The following is an 8,882-nucleotide window of genomic DNA, read 5'->3' on the forward strand; positions in this document are numbered from 1 at the left end:
CAGTTCCGTGCCCAGGCTGTCTCAGCGAGGATCCTCCCTGCCCAAACCCACTGTTATTTGCTCCCAGTACCCATCGGGCTGTTTTGATGGCTAAGAACAAAAAACTCCACTGAGGCCCCTATGCTATTCGTCTGCCGAGGCTGCCATAACCGGGGACCACAGGCCGGTGGCTTGAGCCGCAGAGGCGTAACTGGCGATTCTGGATGCAGAAGCGGGCCGGGCTGGTTCCTTCTGCCAGCCAGGGAGAGGCAAGGACCAGTGCCAGGCTCCGGCCCTGCGTCTACACCGGTCCTCCCTGTGTGTGTCTCTCTGGGTCCAGGTTTCCTCTTCCACACATACGCTTATCTAATCCAGGTTTTAGAAAACGGGAACTCTCAGAAATGCCGGCCTCCACGTGCAAGGGGCGGGTTTTCATGCTTAGGTTTGACACCTGCGGAGGATGGGGGATGAAGGAGGCGTGGCCTCACCACCAGCGATGGAGGCGGGCTGGACTCAGCAGGTCCCACTTGTTTAGAGTCTTCTCTGTGTCCTATCGCCTTTGTAGATAAGGAGTTCCTTTCCTCCCGGTATGGGGAGGGCACCTCTCTGCGAGGGTCTCTGACTTGCTTCACTGGAGAAGATGCGAGAGGGGCCTTCCCGTTCCTCTCTCCTCAAATACCAACCCGTGTACAGTGGGGACAGCTTGTCCTGACCCCATCTGTACCACTACTCCCTTCATCTCGTCCCTTAAAAATAATTCATGTTTTATTTAAACAGATTTTAGAAGGTTACATTATTTGATATTCTGCTTATATTTTTCAGTCACTCGATGTTGAATGCCTAAGTGTGGAATGTTCATGCCATGACAGTGAAAGTCATTTTCCGATCACCCATCCAGAGCAGGTGCTGGAGGGGGCTGCTCTCCCTGGGTCCACGAATTGTCTCTCTCAGGTCAGGTCAGAAAGAGTAACAAGAACCCTTCCACCACTGACCTAAAGAACCGGAGCATCTGGGATCCCCCAGAGCTAGATAGTGGGAGAGCGTGGTGCGAGGGCTGGTTCAGGGGCGCCGAATCCCATCAGAAGCTGAAGTCCTCTCCATTGCTTGGGTCTTTGAGCTCTGGGGTTGGCTTCATCTTCCCGATGGTGGCAAAATGCCAGCGGCCGTCGTAGGCATCCCGTGGAGACACCACGTTCAGAGGAAGAGGAGCTGTTGTCTCTGTCGTTCCTGATTGTTCTAGAAGCTTCCAGAAGACTGCTGTCTACATTTCTCTGACTGGAACACAGTGCCACACTCAGTGCCAGGTTGGTCAGGGAGATGGAGTGACCCTGCAGGGCCTCTGGGGTGGGAAGATGTGGGGGTGATGGGCACTGTGGCCCACCTCCTCAAATCAGTGGCCCGCCTGAGAGCTGGCTGTCACTGAGGGAGGTGCCCACTGCCGGCCTGTTTGTGGCTGCTCCCTGCCCCAAACCAGCTTAGGTCAAGGGCAGACAGTTTTGACAGAGCAGGGGTGCAGAAATGGCAGGTGCAGGGCCGACACATCTATGCTCTCCCTCAGCCTCAGGCCGAACCATCAGCTTCCAAAACAGTGCTGCCTGCCGCCTGCTCCTCCTCCTCTCTGCCTCCCACGTGCTCTGGCTCGCGGAGGACCTGAGCAAGCCGAGCCAGCCCCTGGCCCACCTTGGGCTCCGAGTCTGGGAAGAGAGGCTCTGCCCCCAGTCTGCTTTTGATGGGGCTGGGCCAGACCCACACGGCTCATTTTCTCTGTCTCTTGCTAAATTCCCTGGCCGTGCCTCAGCTGTCAGCTTGCCAAGCCCCGAGCGTCTCCTGGCTCCGACTGCAGCAGGAAATGGGCTTGACAATCACTCTTCCAGAGCGGGTGATTTTTCAATATGTGTTTGCACGGATCCCACCCACACTTCATCTCCAAAGGCCCCGCCGGTGTTCAGCTCTGGTTTACTAAGCACGTACTACAAGCCTGGCGCTGCACCCAGCTCTGGATGGGGCGGGGGGAGGAAGAGGGAGCAGAGAGGGCACAGAGGAGGCATCTGCCATGCTGCCAGCCTTGGGGTTTATGCCCTGGCCATGGCGACAGCTGCACACTTGGAAAGTGAGATCACTGGCCATGTGGCTCTGTTTGGCCACAGGTCTCATATATGGGCCAAGCAAACAATTCCGCGTGGGTTCAGAGAAGGGCAAGGTTGCCATGGGCGCAGTGTGCCTGTGGATCGCTCACTTCCCTGCCACGAACCCCGGCTTCCAGCTGGATTGGCCGACGGAGCCGCTGACAGGGGACAGCGGGGCAGAAGGGCAGGGGGTGGGGCTTGGTTCCCCAGCTTCCTCCCTGTCTGGCTGCCAGTCTGCCATCTTCTGGTTCCCCTAAGGCCACAGGTCCTGCAAGATGCGGGGACGGTGAGGGTTTCCCGCGGCTGCCGGTCCCTGGTCCCTTCTCGATCTCCCTTAGCCTGCCCACGCCCCTGGAAGCAGGGCCCCCGTTTATTCTTTGGGGTTCTCAGCGTGTGCTGGGAGGCAGACTGGCAACCTGCTGTGCAGGTGCTCAGGAGAGATGGCGCAGACGCTGCGGGGGCAGGGAGCGGCACTGGGACATGAGGCAGAGGCCTCCCGTGGAAGGCCCAGCCCACGTATTTGGCGCCCTTCCCTAGGGCCCCAGCGAAGCTCCCGGGAGAGTTTGTGCTAACAAAGCAAACTGTGGGGTTTTTATTATTAATGGCTTTGTTTTGGTTTTCATTTCTACTTTTTCCTTATCAATTTTATTATTATCATTAATAACAGCTAATATTTATTTTAAAAATCTTTAAAAAAGATTTATTTGAAAGGCAGAGAGGAGAGAGAGAGAGATAGAGGGAGAGAGAGAGAGTGTTTCTATCCACTGATTCATTCCCCATATGGCCACAACAGCTGGGGCTGGGTCAGGTTGAAGCCATGAACCAGGAATTCCAGCTGGGTCTCCCATGTGGCTGCAGGGGCCCAGGTCCTTGGGCCACCTTCTGCTAACTGCCCAGGCACATTAGAATGGAGCTGGAACAGCTGGGACTCGAGCCAGCACTCTGGAAACGGGTGCCAGTGTCTCAAGTGGTGGCTTAACCTGTTGCACCCCAGTGCTGGACCCTCAGCTAATATTTATTAAAGTGACTGTCTCCTTAAGCCCAAGTACCTCAGTGTGTGACCTTAGTGGGAGACAGGGTCTTTAAAAACGTTTCAAGTGTAATTTGAGGGAGGGCTGCTTTGGATGCCCACATTCCATATTGGAGGGCCTGGGTTCAAGTCCTGACTCCTTCACTTCCAATCCAGCTCTCCGCTATTGTGTACCCTGGGAGGCCGCAGGCAATGGTTTAAGTATTTGGGTCTCTGTTACGCATGTGGGAGACCTGGGTGGAGTTCTCGGCCGCTGGCTTCAACTTGGTCCAGCCCTGGCTATTGTGGGCATTTGGGAAGTGAACCAACAGAGGGGAGCTGTCCGTCTGTATTTCTCTGTCCATGCTGTTCAAATAAAGGAAACATAAATGTAAAAATAAAAAGGTGACAGCCCAGACCCCTCTCACAGAGGTTCCACTTGGTCTGTCTGGATTATATATATATCTATATATATATGCATATATATATTTGTTGGTTTATTATGTATTTAGAGAGAGACAGAGAAAGAGACAGAGAGAGAGAGAGAGGAGATTCTCCCATCTGCTGGTTCACTCCCTAAACACTGGCCAGGGCTGGGCTGGGCCAAAGCCTGGAGTCAGGAACTCAGTGCAGGTCCCCCGTGTGGGTGGCAGGGACCTGGGTCCTTGAGCTGTCACTGCTTCCTCCCAGGCAGGAAGCTGGGGGCCGGAGCACAGTGATGGTCAGGTATCAAGTGCAGGCACTCCACAGCCGGACGTTGGCACCTTCATCACTGGCCCCTGCAGATAGGAGTCTGTGGCCTCTGGTGAGGGCAGCCCTGGGGAACTGATCCACCCCCTCCTCGTGGGAGGGCCTCCTGCTGTGCCCATCAGATCTGTTCTTTTTTTTTTTTTTTCTTTAAAGATGTATTTTATTTACCTGAAAGGCAGAGTTATAGCAAGAAGGAGAGATACATAGAGAGATCTTCCATCCACTGGTTCACTCCCTAAATGGCTCCAGCATCAGGGCTGGGCAAAGCCAAAGTCAGGAGCCAGAAGCTCCATCTGGGTCCCCCACGTGGCTGCAGGTGCCCAAGCACTTGGGCCATCTTCCTCTGCTTTCCCAGGAGCATTAGCAGGGAGCTGGATTGAAAGTGGAGCAGCCAGGACTCAAACCAATGCCCATATGGGATGCCGGTGTTGCAGGTGGTGGTTTAACCAGCTACGTCACAGTGCTGGCCAAGGCCACGGCCGACACCGCAGCAGCAGCCGCCTTTTGTCCTGGCCACGACGCCCAGCACACTCACCCTCTCCCTTGACCGTAACAGACTCATATACGGAGACCCCTCTGTGGGCCGGGCACAACTCTTGCCATCCTGGAACCAACACTGAAGTTTGCCGTTTGTCTCCTGTCTGTCTCCGCACGAGGACGCACAGAGCATCTATGGTGCTCACCGTAGCTGAGCGCCTGTGGAAAGAATGACAAGGAAATCAAAATGGAAACAGCCGCGTTCCTTGCTAGCTTCGGTTTCATGGCGTCCACGGACCCGGTCAGTTTGAGGGCATCCTGGGCCTGCCTGTATGCCACAGTGGCCCTTGATGGGTGCATGGATGTGGGCTGTGGCCACCTGCCCATGTGAGGGCTACATGGAGACGGGGCTTGGTGCTCAGGGTGAAGAAGGAAGGGGACATGGCTGGCGGCGTGGAATGTACGATTTCCAGCTTTCTGGAGGCCCGGATGTGGGAGACAGAATTCAGGTTCCAGGTGCTGAGCTGTCCTTTCCGGCCCATTCCCTGGGAACAAGTCTCACAGACGCGATTTTCCCACTGTGATCGCTCTTGTTTACTGCCCCCCCCCAACTCATAAGACCCCACCGCAGCCCCTTCTTGGCCCAGCAGCTGGTCTCAGGGTCTCCTCCTTTAGTTAACACTTTAGTTACCCCAGGCCCCGCCAGGCGTACAGAGTTTCCCAGTCCACAAACGGCGGGAGGGGCACAGACAGCTGGAATGCTCACAGAAATTACGGGGTGACACCAGCCTCAGGTCACAACTTCTGAAAGACCTGGGACAGTGGTGTGTCCCCTTCCCTGCAGGCCCTGAAGTCAGGGCAGCCAGCTCTGCTGCCCAGGGGTCCAACCCAGTCTTTAGGATGCTACAGGTCTCTCTCTTTCTCTCTTTCTCGATCGCGGTTCCCCTAGGACTACACGGGGACAGCAGTCATCTGTCTTAGGGGAGCAGCCAAGCCTGTGAAAGAGCCACTCACTGATTGTTTTTAACTTCAGTGGATTCTAGATTCCCCTGTAACCATGCCCATGGCACTTGCTTTTATTCCAGTTGGCTTCCATGGGGTGGAGACGAAGGGGAGAGAGCGAGCTAGCATGCTAGGGACGTGGGCACCAGTGGCATGCTGGGGGCGTGTGCACCAGTGCCAGCCAGTGCTGGCCAGGTGGGGGATGCCCATGAGGGCACCGTCCCCTTGTGTGTTACGACTGAAAGAGCTGGGAGCTGAACTTCTTTTAGATCGCTAAGATGGGCTTCTGGAAGATCCATTAATATGATGCGTTGGAAACCAGCTTGGAAACTTTGACACGTTGTCGCTTTCGTCTGCTAAGCCACTTAGAAACATCCTCCCGCCCCCTCGCACGGCCCCCTCCAGCTCCATTGCTTCAGCCCGACCATCTGAATTTTCCGATTGAGCTCATACACTGCCCCTTCCTCCCCAGTGGGGTGGCTCCAGGTTCTGGGCGGGGGTCGAGGGCAGAGGGAAGGTATAGGGACAGGAACTGTCAGCCCTCACAAAGGTCCCCCATGTCACTCTCTTTCGCAGTCTTTGAAAGCTGCCCGGCATCCCTAAATGACTCCAAGTCCAAGTCCAACACCGTGTGTAAGAAGGGAGTCCAGCACGTGAGCTGTGCCAGAGGCCGAGACGCCTTCTGGCTGGTGGGGCTGCCACCATTTCTGAGCTGAACCCCTGGAGCCCCTGGGGCGCAGGTGGTGAAGCTCAGGGCACTTGGCCGGAGTGAAATCGGTCCCAGTGGCCAGGGACCAGGGGGGCCTGGCACTGCTTCTCTGACATTCTAGAATGTGCTCTATGACGTGCGAAAGCCAACCCCAAGGGTCATTATCTTTTCTAGGAAACCTCAGTAGCTCCCTCCCCTCCAGTTACCATATCCCAGAGTGAGAGCTGGGCCTGCCCACCTCCCCCTGGAAAGCAGTTCTTTAGGACGGGCACCGGGGTCTCTGCCCAGGTCTCCATCTGCATCCGGGACCGCGAGAGCCATGGATCCCTCTAACTTGCGTTCTATGCTGTCTGCCGTGTGCGAGGCATGATGGATGCCCTGGGCTCCCTGGGGTGCAGGGGAGCAAAGCTGAGGGGTGAACCGAGGTGGGAGAGAAAGGCAGGTTGGTAAATAAACAAGGGCAGAGGCTGGGACCCAGGGCCCTGCTCCCGCCACGGCTTTCCGGGCTTCTGCCGAGGGCAGCCCAGGAGGCTCCCTCCGGAGCAGGCTGGGGGCGGCGGTTATTGTTTTTGGATCTCACTGAGATGAACTCCAGATGATTTTCCAGAGGCTGATTTCACAGCACATTTGCTCCATCTGAGCAATCGCTCTCTGCAACAGTTGGATTTCCATTCGGCCTTTACCTCGTGTGCCCGGAATCGGGACCGTCTTGCCTCCTTGGGGTCGACTCATTTTATTTTCCTTGGGGCTTGGCCAGCGCCTCTCTGGCGGCCTTGGATCTATCCGGTCATTATCAGTGTGTGTATGTGTGTGTATGTGTGTGTGTGTGTGTGTGTGAGAGAGAGAGAGAGAGAGAGAGAGAGAGCGCGAGCGAGCGCAGGGCAGGTTCAGCCAGGTGTCCAGAGCACACGGCAGCACCCACTCACAGGAGGACATACACAGGGCAGAGAATCCACCCACCTCGCACAACTTCCCAGCAACAGCCATTTAGGCGCCTTGCAGGACACCAAGGCCAGAGGGGTCCACTTGGGGAATTCTGTTGGTGACCTGGCTGGGCCCCCTTGGGAGGGGCGAGTTCAGGGGCTGCTTTGCATTCAGCAAAGAGGACCCCACGATGTGTGTGCTGTGCTGGGTTGGGGCTGCCCTGGAGCCTCTCTGGGATATTTTGGGGACAGAGTGCCCAGGACGAAGATCAGCATCAGTAGACTTTGCATTGAGCAGTTTCATGTCATTGTCCCTTTTTGTGTCATTGTCTAACAGGTGCGCCAGAATCTTACAGTACTTGACAAAACAAAACTGTTTTCTCTCTTCAAACTCCCCAATATTTACACTTTTGTAGGCCAAATAAAACCAGCCCAGGTGTCACTCTGCAAGGCCAGGGTGTCATTCAAGCGGAGCAGTCTGAGCCTGGCCACCATACACAAGCCCCCCTCCCCCTTTTTTTTTTTTAAGATTTATTTTTGGCGGCTGCAACACTGAATGGAGGAGGCAGGAGCTGGAGCGTGAGAAGCAGCTGAGTGGACACGAAGGCCAGGATCACCACCATCGAGGCGGTAAATTGCAAAATCCAGGTTCTGCAGCAGCAGGTGGATGACGCGGAGGGGAGTGCCGTGTGCCTTTAGCAGGAGCCAGAAGGAGAAAGGCGGGCCCGAGAGCAGGCTAAGGCCGAGGTGGCCTCCTTGAGCAGTAGCATCCAGTTGGTGGAAGAGGTCCTGGACGGTGCTCACGAGGGCCTGGCCACTGCCCTGCAATAGTTGAAGAAGCGGACAAAGTTGCTGATGAGAGTGAGAGGGGAAGGAAGGTTGTTGGAAACCAGGCTTAAGAAGATAAAGAAAAGATGGAACTGCAGGAGCTCCAACTCCAAGAAGCTAAACACATCGCAGAAGAAGCAGACAGAAGCTGAAGAGGTGACTACTGAGGGAGACTTGGAGCTGGAGCGCACAGAGGAACGAACTGAGCTGGCGGAGTCCAGTTTGCCGGGAGATGGGTGAGCAGATCAGATGGACCAGAGCCTGCAGAGTCGGAGTGCTGCTGAAAGACAGTGCTCCCCAAAAAGAAGACAGATACGAGGAAGAGCCTGAGTTTTCCTGACAAATTCCAGGCATGAGTTAGTGGAGAGATCTGTGACCGAGCTGGAAAAGATAACCGACGTGGAAGATAAACTGAAATGCACCCGTGCACACAAAGGATGCTGGACTCTGAGCTGGACGAGACTAGGAGCACCCCAGTGCTGCCCTCCCGCTCCCCTCCCTTGGGCCCTGCCCTTGCCCCAGGCCAGTCCCAGGGATGATCTCCAACTGGACAGCTGCCTTCTCCTTTGCCACCACCTCTTCCATCCTGAAGCCCCTCCCCCGTGTCTTTTCCACCTAAGTGTCTCTGCTTCTCCCAGAGATTCCCCTGGGATGAGAGGCCGAGAGCGCTGAGGGAACAACATTTAGGGGAATCTGAGCACAATGCAAAATGTCTGTCAAAGCAGGTTGTGGGGTACCCACGTTGTAATCACCTTTCTCGTTGTAGCAACCATTCTGTAGAACATTCCTAGTCGTCCCGCACTCCAAAGCAGCCATCCAGCCCCCTTTCTTACTCTTTGAAGGTAACTTGTCAGCTGAACACATAGTGCCCTGTCCACAGCAGAGGGAGAGAATGGTGTGCCTGCCTTACTGGGGCCAGACGGAGCCCAGGGGAAGACTCTTCCGTGGAGAGCCTCATGGCTGTGCACAAAGTATCAGCCAAACAGGAAAGGTGATTCTAGGAGGAATTAGCCAGAAGCAAACAAAAACCCCAAGCTGTTTATGTTTACAGCTTTAAGGCATCTTTGGACAATTGTCTT

General features: G+C 55.5%; 1 pseudogene; it reads left to right on the top strand.

The window, feature by feature from the left end:
* Positions 1-4,782: 4,782 nt before the first annotated feature.
* LOC133751450 (tropomyosin alpha-3 chain-like) lies at positions 4,783-8,342 on the top strand (annotated as a pseudogene).
* Positions 8,343-8,882: the final 540 nt, after the last annotated feature.

Source organism: Lepus europaeus, chromosome 22 (assembly GCF_033115175.1).
Source record: "Lepus europaeus isolate LE1 chromosome 22, mLepTim1.pri, whole genome shotgun sequence".
Lineage (NCBI taxonomy): Eukaryota > Metazoa > Chordata > Mammalia > Lagomorpha > Leporidae > Lepus > Lepus europaeus.